Consider the following 12,577-nt stretch of genomic DNA (forward strand, 5'->3'; position numbering starts at 1 on the left):
TGACCGCAAAACGACAGTCCAATCTAGGATAATTGAAACTCTTGAACCCGTGTGTACCCCAGTTATGTCAGTTCAATCCTCTCACCAACCACACCCATTTGCTTCTCTCAACTCCTCTACCTTCTCCCCATTCACCTGGTTGACCAGAAGCAAATGGTCAGAGATTGCTAACTCTCCAGTCAATCACACAGCCCCATCCTATGTGATCTGGAACAAGCCACTGAAACCCTGTGGCTCCATGTCATTACCTCTAAAATGCTGGTATTTCATCTACTTCACTGAATTCTCATGAGGCTTAAATGAAAGTATTTTGAACAGCATCTGACACTTGATAAGCACTTAGTTAACAATGACTATTCCCAGTGCCTTCCTCTCTTCTGCCTACAAGTATGCTTTGTAATAAATCAATGGTGCTACCTTTTGTTCCCTGTTTCTATGCCAATTCCAAGCCCCAAAGCAATTCTTGACTGTGTCACAGTCTTTCCTCAGCTTCTATGGGACATGGTATATATTCTGAGTTCCATTGGCCACAGATATTCTGCAAGAGACTGGAGTTCTAATATCCCATAGCACTGTTCCCATCAGAGTCTTTGCCTTGACAGAGCCTCTTAAAGGGTTGGGTTTGAGCAAACAAAGTCAACAGTTACACACTCGTGTAATTGCCCCTACCACGTGCCAGTCTCCCCAGCTGGGTTATGAATTCAACCAGGCAGAGATCATGTCTTACTCATTGTTGCATCCCAGTGCCTGAGGTGATGCCAGACAAAGAATAGGCACAGCAGTGGAAGTTAGTTGGGTGGTTCCTCCATCAGTGTAACAGAACTACCACGTGACCCAGCAATTCCAGTCCTAGGGACATTCCCAAAAGAACTGAAAACAGGCATTCTAACAAATATCCATACACGAATGTTGATAACATTATCCATAATAGCCAAAATGCGGAGACAACAAAAACTGTCCATCAATTGTCAGCTAGATAAACAAAATGTGGTATATCCATGCAGTGAAATATTATTCAGCTATTAAATAAGGAATGAAGTACTGATGCGTGCTACAACATGGAAGAGCCTTGAAAACATTACGCTAAGTAAATGAAGCCAGACACTAAAGGCCACATACATGAGTTCATTTATATGAAACATCCAAAACAGGCAAATACATGGAGAAAGAAAGCAGATTAGTGGTTTCCAGGGGCCAAAGGAAGGGAGACATGGGGAGTGACTGCTCAATGGGCCAGGATTTCTTCTGGGGTTGACAGAGATATTCTGAAATTATAGAGTAGCAACGGTTGTATAATACAGTGAACGTACTAAAAGCCACTGAAATGTACATTCTAAAACTACCGCGGTTACAATAGTAAAATAGGTATGTATTTTACCACAATTTTTAAAAAACTGGAAAAAGGAAGTAGGCTTCACATAACCATTTTAAAATAAATTGGTGAATATAAATGAGGGATTTGGGAGTTTAGGTGGTTAAAAAGTTTAAAGGAAAGTTGGAGAGAAGGGAGTTGAAAGGCAAATGTCTCCGAATGGCAGTAAAAGGTTTCAGGAGCCCACCTGCGATACCCCGCAGTCTTCTTCCCAGAGGTAAAGAACCGAGTCCTTCCAGATGATCAGGGAGGGTCTGTGAAAAAGTCACATTGGAAATCAGCAGTTGTCTACTGCGAGAACCAGAACTGTATTAGGAAACAGCTTTGTCTTCCTAAATTCTATAACTGAGCATTTCAGGGATCAAAGCAATTCCTTAATTCAAGGAGTCTCCTCTCTATGCCTGGCAAGGCACCCTGTGTGCTCCATCCTTACTGCCTCTGAGGTCATCTACTTCCATCCTCTGCCTGTAGCAGGACGAGTGGCAGACAAAACTCCTCAGACACCGAGTTACACAAGGAAGGGGTTTATTCGGCCGGAGGGCATCGGCAAGACTTCAGTCTCAAGAGCCGAGCTCCCCGAGTGAGCAATTCCTGTCCCTTTTAAGGGCTCACAACTCTAAGGGGGTGCATGTGAGAGGGTCGTGACTGATTGAGCAAGCAGCAGGTACCTGACTGGGGGCTGCATGCACCGGTAATTAGATTGGAACAAAACAAGATAGGGATTTTCACAGTGCATTTCTATACAATGTCTGTAATCTATAGATAACAGAACCAATTAGGTCAGGGGTCGATCTTTAACTACCAGGCCCAGGGTGCACGCCGGGCTGTCTGCCTGTGGATTTCATTTCTCCCTTTTAGTTTTCACTTCTTTCTTTGGAGTCAGAAATTGGGCATAAGACAATATGAGGGGTGGTCTCCTCTCTTATGCCCACTCTCCAAGAATCAAACTCTGTGCGAAGCGAGCTCCAAAAGGCGACGTTGCTCACGGTCATGAGATGTGACCACAGTGTTAGATCTGCCTTGAACGGGGTCCTGAGAACAGCGTCCAAGGGACTCTCTCTACCCCCGTCTCTGCTCCCTTTCTAAGCTAGGTGGCCTTGGAAGTCAATGAAACTCTCTGAGCTTCTATTTCTTTAACTGGAGGTGGTAGCATTCACGGAGTCTTCCTCACGAAGTTGTTGTGAGGCACAGATCGCTTTGAAAACTATCAAATGCCAGAGAGAGGTAAGAGAGCCCCATTTTTACAGCGTTTGGGAGTCCAACAAGCAGCGTTTAGCGGCTGGGAGGCCAGGGTCAAGGGACCTCTGCACTCCGGACCGCAGGTTCCTCGCTGGAAACCAGGAGCGTCGTCAGAAGTGTGTGGGCGAGGAGAGGATGAGACTGCAAGCAACGCGACCCGCGCAGAGCTGGACGGGGCGTCAGCTGGTAAAGACAGCAACTGCGGAGGCTCTGGTGAGCGCCGTTTCCATGAATCAGCGCAGGCCCTGGAAAGGGGCTGAAGGAGCGCAAGCTTCCCTTACACCGAGCGCGCCCCGGTCCTGTTCCTTACCCAGAGAGGCTCCGGCAGGGCCTGTCTCTGGCTCAGCTGTCCCAGGGGCGGCCCCGCGAGACCCCCGGAGGCGGCTCCCGGCCTCTCCCCTCCCCTGAGCGCTGCAGACAGGGGCCCTGGGAGTTGTTTACTCTCTCCCCGCCACCGCCTCCCCAACCTCTGTTTCCTTTTCTTAAGTGGTTTACAATCCTCTGAGTCGCTTTACACTTTGGGGCCACTCTCACTGTAAATAATTATCTTGTCTTGGGATTTCTTGTTGCAAGAAGCTTGCTTTCTCCTTCCCAAAAGAACAAGCACGCCCGCACCAATCAATATGTACCGCCCTGCACAGGTCTGCGGAGAGGGGAAGAGGTTTCCAGAACATTAAGGAAATGTGGACACAGCCCTCGGGGCGCTTCTAATAAAAACGTGCCAGGGAGAGGCTTCTCGGAGTGCAGGCAGGAATGCTAGGCAGGCAGGGCTGGGATTTCAAGGGAGCTCCTGAGACAGGGAGAGCCTCCCAGGATTTTCTCGTTGTTTCGCTTGTAGGCAAAAAGGAAAAAATGGAGCATCCTGCAGCTTAGCTGGAGGGCCTTAGACAATGCGGTTATGCTACTGGGTCTAATGGGAAATAGGAAAATGCAGGCATGAGTTGGTGTTTCTGTTTATTGAAATTCTTTGGAGGATGCTGGCTTCATACCAAGAAGGAAGAAGTCTTAGAACAGGAGTGGGGCATGGTGTGGGCACAGACTCAGTGCCACAACAGGCAGAGCCTCAAGTGCCACATGACACGTGACAGGGACAAGGAGCCCGCTTAGAACGAGAAGACGGGGTTCATCACTTCTCAGCGTGTGACCTGGACAAAGTCACTTAACCTTTCTGAACCTCACTTCCTGATTTGTGAATTGGAGGTGAAAATACCTGCCTTGGTTACTTTACCGCATTGTTAAAGGACCATAAGAGAGGAAGTTTGTGAACAATAAAGCAATCCGAGTGCAGTGTGATCACAATACGAACGTCTTGCTCAGTGTCGGTTGCTCTGGAAGGAAAGTTGGTTTGTAGTGAAAGAAGATGCAGCATGAACGAGATTGTAAAGGCAACGGGAAGTTTAAAAATAGATTGGTGAGATCACAGTAATAACAGAAGGCCACTGTTGAGGAGAGGGTGCTAAGGAATGAAGAAAATAACGAGGACCTGAACAGGAAGCTTATCGTTGGCGACTGAGCAGGAGGAGGTGTTGCCCGGTCCCACGGGAGGAAGCTGGAGGTTATGTTCACTGATGTGCAGAGGAACGGGTTAGGGTAACAACTTTGATTTGAGCATTTTCCATGAGTCACTATCCCATCCCTATTGAAGGTCACATGCAAAAGCCAGAGCCAGGAGCAGAATGCCAAAGTCAAGGCTGGGACTGAGCATGAGAACGGATGGGGAAGGCACACAGAGTTGGGAAGACCAGGATGGTGAAATGAAGTGGACATTCCAGGCAAGTTCTGAGAAAGCCCTGCAGGAAGCGTGGGAGGAGTTCTGTGGAGCACAGGGGAGGCTGATCACAGGTGCTGGACCTGCCATGGGGATGACGTGGAGGCCAAGAAGATCAGTTCTGAAGGAGCTGCAATCCTGGGCACAGTGGTCAGGGTGTCCCTCAGCCAGGAAGGCGACCTGGCTGGCCCACTGCAAGAGGACCAGAGCTGCAGGGCAAAAGGAGGCCCAATTCCCAGGAGTGAGCCAGTGGCTGTGTTTAGGTCTTGCTCTTCCAGAGAGCAACCAGAGACAGAGAGCTACTGTGCCTCCTTAGTCTCTAGCCCTACACCTGTGACTGGCACACAGAAGGCACTCGGTCAGTGTTCTTTGGAGTAACCCAACACTTGAATGACAAAATGAATACGGTCAGATTGAAAATACTCAAGAAGCCCTGAATTGTATTCCCCTTTTTGGTGGCTTTGGAAGCTGTTGGCTTTCTTTCTGGTGGCAGATAGCTAATGGGAAGGCTGTCTCATTGTCCCTCCTGAAGACTCTTGGCCGCCTAGCACGTTCTTGGTCCCCCTCCCATCTCCCTATATGGTGTCCGCCCGCAGGATGGTCGTGTCTCACTTGGAGGCTTGTTCCCTTGGCAACTCACTTCTACATTATGCTGTTCTCAATTGGCCTCTAGTTCCCAGGCACTGCTGTACTTTATTCAGATTTCTAACCATGGCAATTCCCAGCCGTATTTACATCTACTCTTGATACAGAATCTCTTAAATTAAGGGAACATTGTCGTCTCAGAAATTAACTTTGAAAATGCATTTAAATGCATTTTAAACTAGAAATATAAAATTTCTTCACGACTTCCTCGCCAAGAAATAATTCTTGTCAGCCATTTTCATTGACTCGTTTCAAAACTGTTTTCTTCTCACATATTGAAAGCCAGCCCTGAAAAGAGTCTCTGGGAGAAGCGTTTGGTTCCAAAAATAATGTCTGGCTCTCAAACTTTCACCCATCTCAGTAGACTCTGTCACCTCCTGGTCACTGCCATCATCTGGCTGCTGGTAGGCTCACCGTCAAGACTGAAGAAGACCTGAACATCATCGCAAGCAAATATGGGAACAAGAGTCACAGTGAACACTTAATTTTGTTTTAACATGCCATTTTTATTAGACTGGTCTATTTGTGTTTTCCAAGGCCCTAACATGGTTTGCATACCTTTAATGAGGATGGATCGTGCTGAGCCATTCTCTATTCATATAGTGTGTGTGTGTATATATATATAGATAGATAAATAGATATATAGATTTTTTTTTTTTTACCATAGTCTCTTCTTCAACTGTAAACTTGTAAACTTGTAATACTTCATTTTGTTTTTGTTTTTTGAGACAGGGTCTTGCTCTGTCTCCCAGCCTGTGGTGCAGTGGCACAATATTGGCTCACTGCAGCCTCAACCTGCCGGACTCAAGTGATCCTCCCATCTGAGCCTCCCAAGTAGCCAGAAATACAGGCATGTGCCACCACACCTGGCAAATTTTGTTACGTCTTGTAGTTTTTGTAAAGATGAGGTTTCATTATGTCGCCCAGGTTGGTCTTGAACTCTTGAACTCAAGCAATCCTCTCATCTTGGCCTCTATAAGTATTGGGATTACAGGCGTGAGCCACCGCTCCCAGGCTAAAACATGTAAGACTTTTAAGAAATACTCAGATGGGGCCCACTAATACTGGTTGAGGATCACCTCACCTTTTCTTTTCAAGGTGAATTTTCGCCTCTTCTAGCAAAACTGTCTGCCACACGTATACTACTCACAGCTGGTGTGGATAGGCATTCCCTTGGTGCAGCAGCTGAACCTATTCCTTACTTATGGTCCTTAACCACCATTCTCTGCCTTCCCATAAAACCCTGTATTGATTCCCACATTTGGTATCTCTCTCTATATGGCCTCTGATGGCTCAGTTCAATGTATTGCTGAGGTCTTCTGTCTAGGTCCTGAACATCATCTCAAGCAAATGTAGGTCCTTTCCTGAATGCTCAATGAGCCTCTAAGTAGCAAACCATTTATTGTGGCTAAGATATAATCCCAAATTCCTTAGAACAACTTCCCTCTGACTGTATCAAAAACCCAATGTTGATTTCTCCTACTCTTTTTTGTCTGCATTGAGAGCTGAGGTACACTCAAAAATATAGAAAGTTCATTCTAACTGTGCAGCTGTGCTATGACCGACTCGTAAATGTTATGTTCTAAAGAGTTGATTCTGCATAATGCACATAGCGTGATTCTTGAAGGGGAAATTCTTTGCTGGTTGTTCACTGTACCAGGTTGAATTGTGTCCTCCCCAAGAGATATGTTCAAGCCTGATATGGTTTGGCTGTGTCCCCACCCAAATCTTATCTCAGATTGTAGCTCCCATTATCCCCATGTGTTGTGGGAGGGACCTGGTGGGAGATGATTGAATCACGGGGGCAGCTTCCCCCACACTGTTCTCGTGGAAGTAAGTCTCACGAGATTTGATGGTTTTATAAGGGAAAACCCCTTTCACTTGGCTCTCATTCTCTCTTGTCTGCTGCCATGTAAGATGTGCCTTTTGCCTTCCTCCGTGATTGTGAGGCCTCCCCAGCCACATGGAACAGTGAGTCTATTAAACCTCTTTTTCTTTATAAATTACCCAGTCTCGGGTATGTCTATAGCAGTGTGAAAAAGGAATAATACAAAGCTCTAACTCCTGGTACCTATAAATATAATCTTATTTGGAAATAGAGTTTTTGTGGATGTAATAAAATTAAAATGAGGTCATACTGGATGATGGTGGACTGTAATTCAATAACTCTGTTCTTATAGGAAGGGAGAATGTTGGACACAGAAAGAAGACAGTCATGTGAAGACAGAAGCAGAAATTGGTTTATGATGCCATAAACCAGGGAATGCTGGGGAGTGTGAGCAACCACAGAAGACAGAAAAGACAAGGGAAGATTCTTCACTGGAGATTTTGGAGGGAGCGTGATACTGCTGACACATTGAATTCGGCTTGAATACATTCACCAGCTGAAAAACAAGATAAAGGGGAGAGGTTTGAATTCTCCAGAATCTTCCTGCCTTCAAGGTTCAGCCCTGCCAATGATAAATAGGAATTTGTTTTTTGGGCGATAACAGTTTCTCTACTTTTAAGAGAGAGAAACTTTCTCTACTTTTGTGAGAAAAAAAATGTACTAGAGAGTTCTTCCTTTCCAGGCATTTGGTAACATTGTTGTCCATAATGCATTAGAGATTTATATTTGAGATAGTGTCTAAATATTTATAACTCCTCCTGGGGTATGAATGTTTGATTTCCTAATGAGGGACCACTTGAGAGCACCTCCCCCTCATGCCCAGCTTGTGACTTAAAGATGCCCATTAACCTTCAAGGGCAGCGGCAATTTGGGGATTGGCTGTGATAAGAAATGGGGATTGTAAATTTCCACGTACATTCTCTTCCAGGGAAAAGCTCTGAACCAAGTGCTTTTAAATTAGTTTTTGTTTCATCTCTGGAGAAGGGACTGCAAAACTGAGGGGCGATGGAGAAGCTGGAGTAGAGACGAAAGCAAATGTAGTGATTTGTTGAGGACATGATGGTGACAGCCAACATTGTGGGGTGGAGAGGAGGGTTAAGGGATGCTGCAGCAACAGAACTGGTTGGGTGTTAGACAGCAAGAGAGTTACAAATAAAGCTGACTTCTAAACTGAGAAAATCAGGAAAATATTCGGGTCACTCACTGTGGTGGGGAACTGGTATTTGAGATCAGGAAGGGCAAGGAAGGGGAGACGAGAATGAAGATCTATCAGACTCACTGGCTAATAGAGCTTGATAGAGCTCTCAAGCTCATTGCCTCTAATTGCCCATTTTAAAGATGAGGAGACTGAGTCCCAGAAAGGTGAAGCTAACTCATCCAAAGTTCCATAGTTAGCGAAGGGCAGAGCCAAAATCAGAATCCAGGACTCCTATCATCATCCCATACCCTTTCCAAATTAGAAATCAAGAACTGGAAAAAGTGGGAGGGTTTATCTAGATTTTGTAGAATTTCATTCTATAGCTGGTAACACACAACTTCCTCATAGGAGAGGGTATGGGGCAGAGGTCACAAACTGAAAAGCTTATGATTTGACCCCCACTCTATTTTTTAAATTAATATTCTAATTTATTTCTAACATTTCAAGATTAGGCAAGTTTCTCTATCAATCTGGATTTTTGCCTGCTCTGGGAAAAGCCAGTCGATCTGTCAGAGGTTTAGTAAAGAGACGCCCTCCTTTCAAGAAAGGGCGTCGTCTAATTTACCCTCATCTACCTGGTTGGCTTCATATTATCTACCTGACCCCTCTAGCCCTTGGTTTGCAATCCCTGGGAGGGCAGAAGGAAAGCAGAGGCCCTGAGCCCAAGACTGACAGTTGGGATTGTAAATGGCAGGGGGTGAAGGGAAGTGACCAAAGGAGCCCAGAACAAGAAGAACCTGAGCCCTGAGGTCACAGAAGCAAAAGGTCTTGTCCAATAATTCAGGGACAGGGTTTTCATCTGTTTTTAGATAAAGTAACAGGATGTGGGAACCAAAACAGTGGTCAGTTCTCCAATACCGCACAATGCTGATGACTTATGCAAAACATCCTCTTTCCTATTTTTAACTAGATCACAGAAGCTGCGTCAGAGGACTTTGCTGCTGACTAATCCTGTTGAGGCATCTTTCTCTGAATTGCATAAATGTCATCTACATAGGCTAGAGAACATTTGAGAAAAAGAAAAACTGTAAAGACTACTGCATACGGGGCATTCTTATAAATAGTGTTCTGAGTGGGATCGGGGTGTTCCGGGCCACAGCTTTCTGGAAGTTGTCTAGGATTTCATGGTTGAAGAATGCAGACAGAGAAATCATTCATTTGTGTAAGCCGAATTAATGATTCCGTGACTTTTTGCACTCTAAAGAACAGTGAGGACTGTTTAGAATTATGCTGATTTTTCAGGAAAACAATTTTCTAGTTGTATGGATATCCCTGCACTAGCAATAGGCTTTTTATTGGAGAAAGGAATCAGGAATGACAACAGAGGTTTCTCAATGCTTTATAGGTAACTTGTGGACAAGTTAGCCTCTTTGTGCCTCAGTTTTCTCATCTACAAAACAGCAATAGCAGCAGATCCTCTCTCATGGGGTTTGGGTGAGGATTAAATGAAATAATTCACTAAAAACAGTATCTGGCGCCTAGTAAGGGCTTACTAACTAATAACTATTATGATATTTTCTATGAATAACTGAATTGAGTCGAGAGACAAGTGCTTTGGCTAAGCTACTTGGTAGCAGTACCAGAATTAGAGACCAATTTTTAATTCAGTATCCTTTCTTTCATCACGTGTTTTTAAACAACTTACTATTTATTTTCTAGTACATATTAACATTTCCTCTTGCAGGACATAGCACACTTACTGTTTCAGTACAAACATACTTCCACAATGGTTTCCTTTGGAAAAACAATTTTGATTGATTTTTTTTACTCCCTGATTAATATATCACATTTAGAGTGAGAGTACTGCTCACTTTGAAAAAAGCAAGACTTTCAATTAGCAGGTCTTCAGCCACTGACATGGCAATCTGACTTTAAGCCATATGAAATTACACATGACATTTAGAATTGAGTAACCATTCTGATTGCTTCTTTGTGTCTGTGGAGAAAATAACATTTATTTTGACCAAATGTTATTTTTTCCCTTTTTCATCAAATAAATCATACTTAGGAGTGGAATGCTTCTGTTGTTCTTTATGATTCATTGATCAACTGTGAAAGAACAAACACATCAAATGCTGAAACTTGAGTTACAGTCCATTGGTGATTCTCTCCAGGACACTGCTGTCTCCCGAAGAATCATAGGCTTAAAGAGATAGCAGAGATTTCAGAGATTCTTTAGCTAAACTCCTTGGTCTTTATAGATGAGAAAATTGAGCTTAGAGAGGTGACATGACTTGCAAAGTCATCCAGCTAGTTGGTGGTGAAGAGGGATCTCAAACCTTGTTTTTTCTGACTTTGAGTCCCCATTGCATCATGTCCTGCACCAACTCATGTATTTCTAAAAAACCTTTCTGTATTATCAGGTGTTGGCAAACAGCCACAGGCCATGTCCAGCTTGCCACTTGTTTGTGCAAATAAAGTTGTATTGGAACACAGCCATGCTCATTTGTCTACTTACTGTCTATGGTTGCTTTCTTGCTACAATGGCAGAATTGAGTAGTTGCATCAGAGTTGCTCTGACGTCTGATCCTTCATAGAAAACGTTTGCTAACCTTTGTTGTATATCAAGTTTGACTGAAATTCTCTTTTTTTGTTTGTTTCCACTCTTTTTGCATCAGACCCTATTGTCAAAAGTTGAAGAAAGTGGAGTTGGGCAGGGAATTATGGGAAAGAAGAAAGAGGAAGAAAAGAGCTAACATTGCTAACATTTATTTATCTGAGACGGGAAGTATTCTAGAGGCTTTATATATGTCATCTCATTTAGTTCTCAAAAAGATGCTGGGAGACTTATATTTTTCAGCCCCAATCTGTACATAAGAAATCAGGCTCAGAGAGATAAGAGTTAAGTTGCTAAGTTTATGTCACTAATAATTAGCAGAATGAGGATTTGAATCCAGCCTTCTCCATTCTAAGATTCTATAATTCTTTCAATTACATCATGTGGTGGTTGTAGTCAAGGTGACCTTTCATTTTCTTAAAAAAGTGTTACACTATCCTCCAAATTGAAATCGTTTGATTAAAAAATAGTATTTGGTACCAAATCATATTTAAAAAGCAAGTAACTATAGGTTAAAATTGTATAATTCATGGTGTTGTCATGGGTTTTGTTTTTGTTTGGGTGCTTGTTTATACAAGTAAGTGAGTTGGACTGCAGATGATGAGAACAATACATTTCTTGACAAGAAATTTGCATTTGGCATTATTGAAGAAACTGAATGGCTCAGTAACAGATAGAATCAAAGAAACTGAATGGCTCAGCAACAGGTAGAATCAAAGTCCTGTATGCATGTTCACACAGATAATTACATAGATACCATGTAATGTGTTTTTATTTAATCAGCAATCCCTGCTCTCCAAGGCTTGCCACAATTCTCTAAACCAGTGGTTAACGAACAGACCTAATCATCTGCATCACCCATGAAGTTCCTTAGGGTACACACTTCCAGGACCCTCCCTGCACCTACCTAAGTCAGTATTTCTGAGTTTAGGTTTGGGCGTCTGTAATTTTATTTTATTTGTTTAACCTCTGGAGATGGTTCTGATGATCAGCCAGCTTTGGTAACCATAACCCTACAGAATGAGTGAGCAGGCAAGGCCTGCGTCTTTGTCCCAGTCTTTCCTGGTCCTCCTCTATGCCCTCTAAACCTGTCCACCACCTGAGCCCCACGCTTTGGTCAGTGTGCATGCTCTTCTCTGTCTTTGTCGAATGAGGCCGAGTGCAGTGGTAGGGGCACTTCCTTCACCACAATGTACTTCCTCAGCATCCAGTAAAGTGGTGCAAACACCTTCTGCCTTAATTGCAGTGACTGTGGCTTGTTACGCTTTCATTTCTGTCATTGCCTTTTTTGTTTTCTATTTGCATTTGACAGAGTGCTCCAATGACAAATTCAATTCTGATTTCTTTTGCTCCCTGAGTACAAAAGTAAAGTTCATGGACACTCAGAATTGAGATAATAAAAGGTCATAAATTGTCCCCACTACCTAATTACTTACTTCCTTTTCTTTCCTGCTTTTAACAATGTCACCGTAATCATGATGGATTGAAACCAAAACGGGTTTTGAACTGGGAAAGCTTGGAAAAGCCTCAGCCACCTGTTAATTTGAATTTTTCCTCCCCACTGTGTGGGGGTTTTATTAGCCTAATATAATATAGACATTTAAATATAGACATATAACTACGTTCAACCCACACTCATTTTTTCATCCAGTTCCTCTCTTCCATACTATAATCTCAACAATTGACTTCAGTAGTCTTTACTACTTTTTGGGAATCACTATTATTGAGTTTGGATGAGAACGCTAGTTCTTACCTTCTTAGGGTGAGATATGTGTACTTCTTTCTCTTAAGTGAATTAAGACAAAAATATGTAACATGTACATGAAGTCCTAACATGTGAGGACTTCAACATATTCCATATTACAATTATGATTGATTAGGTCCCAAAAGACAAAGTAGTAGATACAAAA

The sequence above is a fragment of the Macaca thibetana genome, chromosome 8, assembly GCF_024542745.1.
Source record: "Macaca thibetana thibetana isolate TM-01 chromosome 8, ASM2454274v1, whole genome shotgun sequence".
Lineage (NCBI taxonomy): Eukaryota > Metazoa > Chordata > Mammalia > Primates > Cercopithecidae > Macaca > Macaca thibetana.